Here is a 14,741-nt window from a genome sequence, read left to right on the forward strand (position 1 = left end):
TACATTTAAAGGAAAATTGCTCAGGAAATTGCAAGTCTTGATATTCTACAGAAATTGTTACCTCAATAGATTTTAGTGATGACTAAAATTATCCAATCGGGATTGAAACAGAAAAAAAATGAAATAAAATGAACAATTTTTTTTCTATCTTTTCAGTGTCAAAAAGTATTCTAATTCGGCGTGCAGATTCAGGTGGATTCTAAATCAACATTTAATTCATCTTCTAAACTGAAAGATAATAAGCTTGATACCAATGCCAGCTAGCAAACACTAATGAACTTTGATAAGATAATTCTCAATGACTTAATTGACCGGGCTTTATCGGTTTATCCAATCTCTTTTGATTTTGCTCTTTTGACCTTGACTGTTTTCAGTATCTTGCTTAATTTATTGAGTTAATTTCAAAAATCATTCATTTGAAACAGTGAGTGAGGTAAGTCATGAGTCAAACCTGAAATTCGTGACTTATGTAAAACGAAAAACGTGATTAAAAGGTAAAGCGAATTAAAACAACATAGCAGGACAAGTCCCGATGTACAGTTCAGAGAACTTTCATTGGCTAAACAAATTACTAGACCTAGTACGGTCTATGAGTGAATTGGGAAAACCATTTAGAAAAAAATCCGATCCAAAAATTGAAAAAATAGTAAACATCAAATTGAAATTGCCGCATGTGAACAAAAAATCACCAGCGAAAAGGCAAATTTTTGTTCAAACACCATTTTTTCACTCTACTCTAAAATTAGAGCAAACAAATTTCACGCCACAAAAACACTCGCTTTTTAGCTCCACTTCCTGTTTCGGCGTGACCAAAATCACTACTCAATTTGACTTCAAAAAAAATGAAAATGTGTGAACAGATTTTAAGAAAAAAGACAACGCCCCAATACATTTCAAACTCTTTGAATTGTAGAAAAAGGAGAGTGCCTAGCCTGAACAATAGCCGTTGAGAGTCTGACGGCTGCTATTAATAAACAGAGAAAAATTAACTAAAAGATTTAATTACGAATCGGAAAATTTCAGACAAAATAGAAAAATATAAACAAATTTGAATACCATAGGACCAACTGGTGAGGTTCGAGTCTATTGTTGCCTTCATCAAGTCACAAATGCAAAGACACGGCTAAAATATTTATATTTCCGTGATTCCCTTGTTTACACATGAGTTACAAGTCAATGTTAGAAGAATTAGTCGACTTGTTAAAGATTTGGCGGTAGTTGTAGAAAGACAAATGGCTAAATTTTGGTTGTTTTATTGCTGTAATTTTGGTTCCATTGTTCTTCACCTCAAGCAACAAAACGTTTTTCCAAGTTTAAAACATACCCGGCAGATTGCCGGAAAATAGCCGCCGTTGATTCCAATAAGCATGATTGGGATTGAAAGAATAGAAGATATCGAAAAAAAAGATTTTTGTACAAAAACATTTTTCAAGTCCGATTTATTTTGATGGCATTTCGTAGTTGAACATAATTCTGTTTCTTAGAGAGAGGCTACAGGGGCTACTATCAATACCAATAAGCATGAGATGGTAACTAAGACTTATAGGAACGACGTTCAAATAGCGGGCATCTAAAATTGAGCTTTATGAGTTTATCCCGTTTCTATTTCCAACTTCATTTTATTATTCTAACTCTGTACATTTTGAATTGCTTTGCTTAGCAATTGATGTTCAAATTCACTTTTAGCAGAATGAGAGAAGGGATAAACTAGCCTAGAGAAGTCAAAAAGATTTCACGCAAAATGATGAAAAAGCGTCAAAATTGTAAAGCGTAAAAAAGTTCGACGAAGTAAAAAAAACATAGCAGGACAAGTCCTGAAATACAATCCAAGGAATTGAATGAAAAACTGAGAACTATTGTATCTGACCAGCCGATCAGTTGAACAATCCCAGCCAAAAAAAATCTCAAAAGTTGAGAAACAAAAAATTATAACTGCTAAAACTCTGACGTTTTTACCCTGAAGGGCAAATATAATATGATTCAATATATTCATCAATTCAAGAACAAGCCTTGAAAGAGGTTTACTATCCACTAAAGGCCGATAAACTCCAGAAATATGACAAGTGCTTCAAAAGACTGAAAAGTGCAAAAATTAAAGAAAGTTTCTTTATATCGCAAAAAAATTAAACCACTTACATATCTCTGAAATTCTGTAATGCAACTCATCTGCAAGACTTGAAAAAGTTTCGTTGGCCAGTAAAGATTGTTAAACTCGGAAAAGGGCAAAGGAAAAAAACGACAAAATCATGCTAAAAATTGCGATATTACTATCTTCAGAAGCATTCCATTGTCTCCAGAGACAAAATAGTTTCCCTAGTTCAAGCTTTATATAGCTTCATTGGCCCATAAAGCTCGATGAATTCGGAACATGATAATAAGGTTCAGAAAATTTAAAATTTTAATTTTATCAAAAAATTGCTCAAAACCCGAGTTATTAAAATATTGGTAACCAATCCAATACATCTAGCTACTATGCAGTAACTTATTATCAAACCCAGGAGGCGGTTCCTGGGCCCATGGCGCCGGAAAAACTCGAAGTTGAAAAATTTAAAAAAAAAACTTTAAAAAATTCAAGTTTCATTTAAAAAAACTGCTAAAATGCGTGACATTAAAAACTGAAAAGATTTTCATTGCAACTAGAAACTGTGAAGTAACCCCTTATCAAATCCTATAGAAGGTTCCGTTGCCCTTGAGGCTGAAAAAGCCTAAAGGTGACAAATTTAAAAAGCAAATTTTATCAAAAAATAGCTAAAACTTGTGATTTTAAAATGTTGAAAACCATCACATGGACAATAAAAATTTTTAAGTAACCAATTACCCAATCCTATATCAGGTTTCTTGGCACCTGGGGCTGGAAAAACTGAAAAATGAAAGTAAATGTTAAGAAGTTTGAAAAAATTTAATCAAAACATTGCTGAAATTCTTGATGTTAAAAAGTTGAAAACCATTCTAATACCTCTAGAAATTCTGCAGTAACCTATTATCAAAGCCTAGATGAGTTTCCTTGACATCTACGTTTGGATAAACTCAAAAAAATGACAAAAATTGTCTTTAAACTTGAATAAAAATGTAAAAAATAGTATACAATTGCGTGTGAATGTTTGTAATACCAAAACACACAGCTCTTAAAATGGCCTTAAAAAATTATGTCTTGTAAATGACTTTTCTCAATTTTTACAAACCTCAATTTTAGACTGGTTCAACTAAAAATTTGGAAAAAGACGAAAAAACGCGAAAAATTGCAACCTTTTGACCTTGAATTATGGCATTCCCAGTTGTTTCACCACACAAAGCACTTGAAGGACTACCAAACACTGCTAAGGGCCTCTAATGAAACTTGATGCCCGCTGAGCTTTACCTGTTTATCCGTTTTTAAAGCTCAAAGTCATGAACAAAGGCGTGAAAACATCTTACAAAAATAAAAAAAGAGACAGAGCACCAATACAATCCAATTCTTGGATTGTAACAGGAGCGCTATAATAGCCGTATGAGTAGACGAGGGTGGCTATTAATCACTGTTTTTGCAATCTGTAAAAAATTTTAAAAATTTTTATAAAAAATTTGGGAAATCGATTAATTTGAATTAGCTAATGCAGCATTTGACTGGATTTCATAATTTGAAAAAATTGATTTGAAGAAAGTTCTAAGTTTGAGAACTTTTTTAGCAGCTTCTGTGATTGCGGCAACTTGGCAGAAATGCGTTGATTTGTCTTCCCATTGCCTTGACGTCAAAAATTTTTGTTTTCGAAGCTTTCTAAAAGTTGATAATCGGATAGAACTCCCGGACCAAATTCCAAGTCTATATCATTATTGGGTAAGTCCAAACGCAAGTGTTATTTTGTTTTCCAGTTCTGGGCGAGTCTAATTACAAGTCTTAAAACTTTGACAGGTCTTTGCCAAGACTTGGAAAGCACTTGGAATTTGCTTCCAAAGAGTGGATTACAAAGAAAAAATCGGCAAGAATGACTTCGTTACGTGGCCCTCCAGTGAATCGATACTCGCTATACCTTTATAAGTCATGCTTGACGGTGACATCTCTGGCGAAACTTCAAGCATGTTGACAAGAAGTTGAATTAACAACATTTCATGTTTAATCTTGACAAGATTATTTCATTTTTACAACCGGCTAAATTTGTCTTGCCATATCAGGATTAATTTTTAAGGAAATCTAATATAACAAAATATCGGTTATCCACTGTTAGCAATGAATTTTTTCTTCGTTGACCCTTTGTTTGATCTTTTTAAACTATGTTTACAGATCTTTCATTATTAATACAAGCTAATTCATCTCATCGTATAACTTTACTCAATTGTGCCCAACTTTTACAAGAGAAGTGGCCAGTTGCAAAAATTGATGCATGATCTGACGTATTTTCTAAAATTTTGCAAAATAGGCATTCCCAGGCTGAGGTGCCAGACGGAAGCAAGTATGTCCAGACCGTCCCAGACGGAAAGTACCTATGTCCAGACCGTCCCAGACGGAAGTTGCCTATGTCCAGACTTTCGTGCGTTCGCCAGACTTTCGTGCGTTCATGTCCAGACTTTCGTGCGTTCACCAGACTTTCGTGCGTTCATGTCCAGACTTTCGTGCGTTCACCAGACTTTCGTGCGTTCATGTCCAGACTTTCGTGCGTTCACCAGACTTTCGTGCGTTCAACCGATTTTTGTGCGTTCATGTCCAGACTTTCGTGCGTTCTACAGACTTTCGTGCGTTCATGTCCAGACTTTTGTGCGTTCACCCAATTTTCGTGCGTTCAACCGATTTTTGTGCGTTCATGTCCAGACTTTCGTGCGTTCACCCAATTTTCGTGCGTTCAACCAATTTTTGTGCGTTCATGTCCAGACTTTCGTGCGTTCATGTCCAGACTTTCGTGCGTTCACCCAATTTTCGTGCGTTCAACCAATTTTTGTGCGTTCATGTCCAGACTTTCGTGCGTTTATGTCCAGACTTTCGTGCGTTCACCCAATTATCGTGCGTTCAACCAATTTTTGTGCGTTCAACAAACTTTCGTGCGTTCATGTCCAGACTTTCGAGCTTCAACAGACTTTCGTGCGTTCATCAGATTTTATTGATTTCACCAGGTTTTAGTGCGTTCATGTCCAGACTTCTGAGCCTTCGACAGTCTTAAGATGAGTTCACGTTCAGAATTTTATGTTTTCCCCAGATTTAGTTTCGTTCACCGGGTGTTCGTGATTTAATGTCCAGACTGTTCGAAAATGTCCATTCCGTTTGTTTCGAATAATTATTTTTAAAAAATCTGACTTATTCAGCCAAGCAGTCGTCCAAATCAAACCAAACTCTATATGCAGTTCTTTTTTTCTACGTAAAAGGAAGAACAAAAACAATTTTTACTATTGCTTTTCTAGAAAAAAAATTGGTATTCCATACGGGAACTTACGATTATTGTGAATAAACATTTTTGAAATATAGTATTATTGATCGGGTCAAGGAGTTTCCCAAATCGAACAAAACTCGGTATGCAGTATTCTTTGTGTATATAAAGCCTAAAAGAAAAAGAGTTTTTGTTATTGCTTGCCTTGGAAAAAAAAATAACTTTTCTTACGCTAATTTGCTTTTAATTCAAAAATTTAGTTCTGAAATGTAGTATTTTTGATCGGGTCAAGGAGTTGTCCAAATCAAACCAACCTTGTTAGGAAGTAACCGCAGTGTATGTAGAATCCAAAAAGAAAAAATTTTGTCATAGCTTGTCCAGAGAAAAAGTTGCTATTTCATATACAGTTTTACGATTAATTCGAATTAAAATTTTTGAAATATAGTAATTTTGTATTTATGATCGGGTCAAGGAATTGTCCAAATCTAACCAAACACGGTAGGGAGTACTTCCTGTGTATGTAAAACCAAAAAAAGAAAAATAATTTGCTATAGCTTGTCTGGAGAAAAATTTGGTATTTCATATAGAAATTTACTATTAATTCGAGTTATTAAATTTGAAATAAAGTATTTTTATATTTTTGATTGGGTCAGAGATTTGTCCAAATCTTTTAAACTCGTAATGGTGTATTCCCTGTGCATATAGAGCTTGAAACTAAAAGAATTTTTGCAAAAGCTTGCCTAGGAAAAAAAGTTGGTATCTCACACGGAAATATACAAATATTTTGAATAATTATTTTCAATTCGAATAGTTATTTTTAAAAATAAGTTTTTTGGATTTACTCATAGAGTTGTTCAAATCAAATTAAACTTGGTATGGAGTATCACCAGCGCTATGATAGTGTAAAGCAAAAAGAATTTTTGCTACAGCTTGCCTAGGAAAAAAGTTAGTTTTTCATACGGAATTTTGCAATTATTTCAAATAAATAATTTTAAAAATAGGTCTTTTTGATCGGGTCAAGGAGTTGTCCAAATGGAACAAAACTCGGTATGGAGTATCCCCAGTGTAGTTAGAGTCTAAAACAAAAAGAATTTTTGCTATAGCTTGCCTAGGAAAAAAGTTAGTTTTTCATACGGAAATTTTCAATTATTTCGAATAAATTGCTATTGATCAATTTTAAAAATAGATCTATTTCTTCGGGATGATGAGTTGTTCAAATTGAGCCAAACTCGGCATGGAGTATCCCCTGTGTACCTAGAGTCTAAAACAAAAAGAATTTTTGTAATAGCTTGCCTAGGAAAAAAGTTAGTTTTTCAATCGGAAATATCGGCTTATTCGCTTATTCTATTTTCAAAAATATAGAAAATTCATCGGGTCAAGGAGTTGTTCAAATCTAACCGAACTCGGATTGAAGTGTTCTCTGTGTATATAGAGTTCAAAACAAAAAGAAATTTTTGCTGTAGCTAGCCTAAGAAAAAAATTATTTTTTCAAACGGAAATTTGCGATTTATTCAAATCATTCATTTCGAAATATAAATTTTTGATTGGGTCAAGAAGTTGTCAAAATTTAACCAAACTCGGTAGGGAGTATCCCCTGTATATAGAGAGTCTAAAACAAAAATCATTTTTGCTCTAGCGTGGCTAGGAAAAAAGTTAGCTTTTCAATCGGAAATATCGACTTATTCGCTTATTATTCGCTTATTATTTAGTTTTTTGATCCAGTCAAGGAGTGTCCCAAATCTCAATAAACGTAGTATGCCGTACTAACAATACATGTTGCGTCTAAATAAAGAAGAGTTTTTGCTATAGCTTGTCTAGAAAGAAAGTTGATATTTGATGAGAAAAATTACGATTAATTTGAAATTTTTTTTCTGAATTATAGTATTTTTGATCGGATCAAAGAATTGTCCAAATCTAACCAAATGCAGTAAGGAGTACTCCGAGTGTATGTACAGTCGGAATCGAACAGAATTTTTGCTGCAGCTTGCCTAGAAATGAGGTTGTGGTTTCATACAGAAATTTACAATTATTTCGAAATATTATATTTGAAATATATTGTTTTCGATTAGTCCAAGTAGTTTTTCAAAATTAACCAAACTCTCTAGAGAGTACTTGCATTGTATTTAGACTCTAATGTAAAACAAGTTATTGCTATATCTTGTCTAGAGAAAAAGTTGGTTTTTCACACAGAAGTTTACGATTAAATCGATTATCGATTTATTGTACTTATAGTATTTTTAATCAGATCAAGGAGTTGTTCACATCTAACTATACTCGGCATGGAGTATCTTCAATGTAATTAGAGTCTAAAACAAAAAAAGTTTTGCTATAGCTTGCCCACACAATAAATCGTTTTGTCACAATTCAAAAAAGTCTCGTTAATTTTTGTCGGAGTTTTTGTTCTTATCAAGAAAACTATTCTGTTTGGAAAAGAAATATAGCAAACGTATACTCATTTTTTTGCTCATTGCCTCTACTGTCCAAATCACTATAACCGAGTAATCGTTTCATTAAGTTTTGTGTTTTAAAATGCAAAATAACTCAAAAAAACTTGAGAAAAACGCCCTTTTTGAGGTCATTTTCTGTTTTTAACTGATGTTTCAGCTTCAAAACTATACTTTTTTGTAGTCTTCGTGCAGCTTATCAACTAAGCTTCACAAAACAATGATTTTTTAAATTGAAAATTTTTGATTTTCTTGAGAATTAGGCCGAGGAACGCCACCCAATCGAGATGAAAATTTGCAAAAAAAACAAAAATTCAAAGTTGTTTTTGTTAATAACTACAAGCACAGAAAGAGTTAAGATACGTTCTAGTGTCCAAAATAAAGCTTACCTTCTCTGCTTTACACTCATATATATTGTTTGAATAAGTTTTGCGACCCGAGGTGAGTTTTTTTGCCTTTCCCGAAGAATGCTAAAAAACACCTGTTTTTCATCAAGGGGTCAAAATCATGATTTTTTTAAAGCTGTTTCTCAGAACTTTTTTATGCATCAGATGATAGCCTTTTTCTTCCTGATTCCAAAACACTTTTATTTTTAAGAATTGGTTCAGTAGTCTTGGAGATATTGCACTTTGAAAAAGCCGTCAGACCCAGACCCGTCGAGCCCCGTATGAACTCTCACTCAATATTTTTCAAATACTCATTATACGATCAGAGTAATTACATTCCTCGCACTGTGCAATTCAGAAGCTTTTGAAATATGTAATTTGAATGCAAGTTGTGATTTACCTCTTTGCAGGTAAGTAATAGCAGTTGAGAATATGAAATATTCGAATAGGGCGTGTGCTTTCAAGTGACCAGGTCACTCGGAACTGAGCATGTCATCTGAAAGCGTAGGCTGTCCGGTGAGACGCTGTCCGTTCAACAAGTAATACGTACCTTGTATGAGGCATAATATAAAGTGGGATATATCAGAATTGTCAGTGTAAGCAGGAGAAGTAGAGTAGAGCTATAATATGTGACAGTATGCGCAGAAGCTCCCCCACCTCCCCCCCACAGATAGAAAGCGGAGAAGGGTAGAAGCGAAGGGTAGAAGCGGAGAAGAGAAGCGGAGAAGGGAGAAAAGGGCAGCCCCAGGCGAGGAAGCCACAGGGCGCAGTGTGGGACCCCTTTTAGAGCCTATAGCGACTGGAATTGAGTATTTTAGATCGAGACAAATGTCAGCAAGTACCTCTGATGATGATGTACCTAGACAAGATCTTTATGACGATGAGTTTGTTTACCCAGGGGGAAAGCTTAAAAAGATAAGAGCCAAATGCTTGAAGGATTTGAATTCGAAAGACGACAAGTGTTTGTTTAAGAGACGTCGTGAAGTTGATTTGGGTCTAGCAACTTCTATCAAATTCGTAAATTTTCGAGCCAATTGTCAACCCGGGAAAGTCTTAGCAAAAGTTTCTAAGCTATTTAAAGAGGCTAAATCTGTGAAATTAGGAAAACTTAGGCCTAATCAAAAAAAGGGATTGAAAAATGAGTGGAAGTATAATGGCTGGGTGAATTTTTTCGGCATCGGCGATTGCAAGCGGGCTAAGATCAGAATCCAGAAGAAACCCGAAAAGTTCGGTGGCATGATAATCGAAAAAGTTGGCAGAATAAGAAACATCGGACTGGACAGCAGAAAAAAATTTATTGCGCTTCCACGATACAGAATTCCTGCCAAATTGAATGTCCCTACCCAGTACTCGTGCTGGGGCAAGAAGTTACCACCTAGAAATGATAGTAGATTTGCTTTTGACGATTTTACGTGCTTGCCCTTTGACGTTGTGCTTGTTTATGATTAGTTTAATGTTGCGTCAATGATTTGATTTAGTTTGCAGAGTCTGATTACCTTGTTTAGTTTGATACTTGATGTTTTCATAGTTTTATAGCGAATTCACAAAAGACGATATTAAACATTAAACGTTTTTACCCTAATTTGATGCTGATTTTGCAATCTACTGTTCTATTTATACTGCACATGGTCTGTTTTCAAGGATTCTGCAGGGCTAGCCCTAGATTACAAACAGAATCGTTGAAAACACCCCATTTTAATCTTCAGTCTTCAAAATCTGATTTTTTTTCAAAGTAGATTACTATCGGTTCAAGGAGTTGTTCAATTTAGACGAAACTTGGTATGGAGTAACCCCAGTGTAGGTAGAGTCTAAAACAAAAAGAATTTTTGCTATAGCTTGCCTAGGAAAAAAGTTAGTTTTTCATACGGAATTTTGCAATTATTTCAAATAAATAATTTTAAAAATAGGTCTTTTTGATCGGGTCAAGGAGTTGTCCAAATGGAACCAAACTCGGTATGGAGTATCCCCAGTGTAGGTAGAGTCTAAAACAAAAAGAATTTTTGCTATAGCTTGCCTAGAAAAAAAGTTAGTTTTTCATACGGAATTTTTGCAATTATTTCAAATAAATAATTTTAAAAATAGGTCTTTTTGATCGGGTCAAGGAGTTGTCCAAATGGAACCAAACTCGGTATGGAGTATCCCCAGTGTAGGTAAAGTCTAAAACAAAAATAATTTTTGCTATAGCTTGCCTAGGAAAAAAGTTAGTTTTTCATACGGAATTTTGCAATTATTTCAAATAAATAATTTTAAAAATAGGTCTTTTTGATCGGGTCAAGGAGTTGTCCAAATGGAACCAATCTCGGTATCGAGTATCCCCAGTGTAGGTAGAGTCTAAAACAAAAAGAATTTTTGCTATAGCTTGCCTAGGAAAAAAGTTGGTTTTTCATACGGAATTTTGCAATTATTTCAAATAAAAAATTTTAAAATTAGGTCTTTTTCGTCGGATCAAGGAGTTTTCCAAATGGAACCAAACTCGGTATGGAGTATCCCCAGTGTAGGTAGAGTCTAAAACAAAAAGAATTTTTGCTATAGCTTGCCTAGGAAAAAAGTTAGTTTTTCATACGGAATTTTGCAATTATTTCAAATAAATAATTTTAAAAATAGGTCTTTTTCGTCGGATCAAGGAGTTGTCCAAATGGAACCAAACTCGGTATGGAGTATCACCAGTGTATGTAGAGTCTAAAACAAAATGAAATTTTGCTATAGCTTGCCTAGGAAAAAAGTTAGTTTTTCATACGGAAAGTTGCGATTATTTCGTTTAAATTGCAATTATTCAATTTTAAAAATAGGTCTATTTCGTCGGATCAAGGAGTTGTCCAAATGGAACCAAACTCGGTATGGAGTATCCCCAGTGTAGGTAGAGTCTAAAACAAAAAGAATTTTTGCTATAGCTTGCCTAGGAAAAAAGTTAGTTTTTCATACGGAATTTTGCAATTATTTCAAATAAATAATTTTAAAAATAGGTCTTTTTCGTCGGATCAAGGAGTTGTCCAAATGGAACCAAACTCGGTATGGAGTATCCCCAGTGTATGTAGAGTCTAAAACAAAAAGAAATTTTGCTATAGCTTGCCTAGGAAAAAAGTTAGTTTTTCATACGGAAAGTTAAGATTATTTCGTTTAAATTGCAATTATTCAATTTTAAAAATAGGTCTATTTCGTCGGATCAAGGAGTTGTCCAAATGGAACCAAACTCGGTATGGAGTATCCCCAGTGTAGGTAGAGTCTAAAACAAAAAGAAATTTTGCTATAGCTTGCCTAGGAAAAAAGTTAGTTTTTCATACGGAATTTTGCAATTATTTCAAATAAATAATTTTAAAAATTGGTCTATTTCGTCGAATCAAGGAGTTGTCCAAATCGAACCAAACTCGGCACGGAGTATCCCCTGTTTACCTAGAGTCTAAAACAAAAAGAATTTTTGCTATAGCTTGCCTAGGAAAAAAGTTAGTTTTTCATACGGAATTTTGCAATTATTTCAAATAAATAATTTTAAAAATAGGTCTTTTTCGTCGGATCAAGGAGTTGTCCAAATGGAACCAAACTCGGTATGGAGTATCCCCAGTGTATGTAGAGTCTAAAACAAAAAGAAATTTTGCTATAGCTTGCCTAGGAAAAAAGTTAGTTTTTCATACGGAAAGTTAAGATTATTTCGTTTAAATTGCAATTATTCAATTTTAAAAATAGGTCTATTTCGTCGGATCAAGGAGTTGTCCAAATGGAACCAAACTCGGTATGGAGTATCCCCAGTGTAGGTAGAGTCTAAAACAAAAAGAATTTTTGCTATAGCTTGCCTAGGAAAAAAGTTAGTTTTTCATACGGAATTTTGCAATTATTTCAAATAAATAATTTTAAAAATAGGTCTTTTTCGTCGGATCAAGGAGTTGTCCAAATGGAACCAAACTCGGTATGGAGTATCCCCAGTGTATGTAGAGTCTAAAACAAAAAGAAATTTTGCTATAGCTTGCCTAGGAAAAAAGTTAGTTTTTCATACGGAATTTTGCAATTATTTCAAATAAATAATTTTAAAAATTGGTCTATTTCGTCGAATCAAGGAGTTGTCCAAATCGAACCAAACTCGGCACGGAGTATCCCCTGTTTACCTAGAGTCTAAAACAAAAAGAATTTTTGCTATAGCTTGCCTAGGAAAAAAGTTAGTTTTTCATACGGAAAGTTAAGATTATTTCGTTTAAATTGCAATTATTCAATTTTAAAAATTGGTCTATTTCGTCGAATCAAGGAGTTGTCCAAATCGAACCAAACTCGGCATGGAGTATCCCCTGTTTATCTAGAGTCTAAAACAAAAAGAATTTTTGCTATAGCTTGCCTAGGAAAAAAGTAAGTTTTTCATACGGAAATTTGCGAATTTCGCAAATAAGGAATTTTAAAAATAGGTCTTTTTGATCGGGTCAAGGAGTTGTTGAAATGGGACCAAAGTGGGTATGGAGTATCCCATGTTTACCTAGAGTGTAAAACTGAAAGAATTTTTGCTATAGCTTGCCTAGGAAAAAAGTTAGTTTTTCATACGGAAAGTTGCGAATTTCGCGAATAGCGAATTTTAAAAATAGTTCTTTTTTATCGGGTCAAGGAGTTGTCCAAATGGAACCAAACTCGGTATGGAGTATCCCCAGTGTAGGTAGAGTCTAGCACAGAAAGATATTTTGCTATAGCTTGCCCAGGAAAAAAGTTAGTTTTTCATACGGAAATTTGCTATTATTTCGAATAATTTTGCGATTATAATTTTAAAAATAGGTCTTTTTCGTCGGATTAAGGAGTTGTTCAAATCGAACCAAACTCGGCATGGAGTATCCCCAGTGTAGTTAGAGTCTAAAACAAAAAGAATTTTTGCTATAGCTTGCCTAGGAAAAAAGTTAGTTTTTCATACGGAAAGTTGCGAATTTCGCGAATAGCGAATTTTAAAAATAGTTCTTTTTGATCGGGTCGAGGAGTTGTCCAAATCGAACGAAACTCGGTATGGAGTATCCCCAGTGTAGTTAGAGTCTAAAACAAAAAGAATTTTTTCTATAGCTTGCCTAGGAAAAAAGTTAGTTTTTCATACGGAAATTTGCGAATTTCGCAAATAACGAATTTTAAATATAGGTCTTTTTGATCGGGTCAAGGAGTTGTGCAAATCGAACCAAACTCGGTATCGAGTATCCCATGGGTAACTAGAGTCTAAAACAAAAAGAATTTTTGCTATAGCTTGCCTAGGAAAAAAGTTAGTTTTTCATACGGAAAGTTGCGAATTTCGCGAATAGCGAATTTTAAAAATAGTTCTTTTTGATCGGGTCGAGGAGTTGTCCAAATCGAACGAAACTCGGTATGGAGTATCCCAAGTGTATATAGAATCTACAACGAAAAGAATTTCTGCTATAGCTTGCCTAGGAAAAAAGTTAGTTTTTCATACGGAAATTTGCGAATTTCGCAAATAACGAATTTTAAAAATAGGTCTTTTTCGTCGGATCAAGGAGTTGTTCAAATCGAACCAAACTCGGCGTGGAGTATCCCCAGTGTAGTTAGAGTCTAAAACAAAAAGAATTTTTGCTATAGCTTGCCTAGGAAAAAAGTTAGTTTTTCATACGGAAATTTGCGAATTTCGCAAATAACGAATTTTAAATATAGGTCTTTTTGATCGGGTCAAGGAGTTGTGCAAATCGAACCAAACTCGGTATCGAGTATCCCATGGGTAACTAGAGTCTAAAACAAAGGGAATTTTTGCTATAGCTTGCCTAGGAAAAAAGTTAGTTTTTCATACGGAAATTTGCTATTATTTCGAATAATTTTGCGATTATAATTTTAAAAATGGGTCTTTTTCGTCGGATCAAGGAGTTGTTCAAATCGAACCAAACTCGGCATAGAGTATCCCCAGTGTAGTTAGAGTCTAAAACAGAAAGAATTTTTGCTATAGCTTGCCTAGGAAAAAAGTTAGTTTTTCATACGGAAATTTGCAATTATTTCAAATAAATAATTTTAAAAATAGGTCTTTTTCGTCGGGTCAAGGAGTTCTTGAAATGGGACCAAACTGGGTATGGAGTATCCCATGTTTACCTAGAGTGTAAAACTGAACGAATTTTTGCTATAGCTTGCCTAGGAAAAAAGTTAGTTTTTCATACGGAAAGTTGCAATTATTTCGAATAAATTGCAATTATTGAATTTTAAAAATTGGTCTATTTCGACGAATCAAGGAGTTGTCCAAATCGAACCAAACTCGGCATGGCGTATCCCCTGTTTACCTAGAGTCTAAAACAAAAAGAATTTTCGCTATAGCTTGCCTAGGAAAAAAGTTAGTTTTTCATACGGAAATTAGCAATTATTTCAAATAAATAATTTTAAAAATAGGTCTTTTTGATCGGGTCAAGAAGTTGTTCAAATCAATCCAAACTCGGTATGGAGCATCCCCTGTATATATAGAATTTAAAACAAAAGGAATTTTTGCTATAACTTGACTAGCAAAAAAGTTAGTTTTTCATACGGAAAGTTGCAATTATTTCGAAGAAATTGCAATTATTGAGTTTTAAAAATAGGTCTATTTCGTCGGATCAAGGAGTTGTTGAAATGGGACCAAACTGGGTATGGAGTATCCC

The 14,741-nt window shown here is 34.2% G+C and overlaps 1 protein-coding gene across 1 annotated transcript in view; it reads right to left on the reverse strand.

Annotated features, from left to right (window-relative positions):
• The window catches only part of LOC142343000 (uncharacterized), a 175,788-nt gene that overhangs the window by 60,589 nt on the left and 100,458 nt on the right, over positions 1–14,741 (reverse strand). The window lies entirely within an intron of this gene.

Source organism: Convolutriloba macropyga, chromosome 7, assembly GCF_964194025.1.
Source record: "Convolutriloba macropyga chromosome 7, txConMacr16.3, whole genome shotgun sequence".
Taxonomy (NCBI): Eukaryota; Metazoa; Xenacoelomorpha; order Acoela; family Convolutidae; genus Convolutriloba; species Convolutriloba macropyga.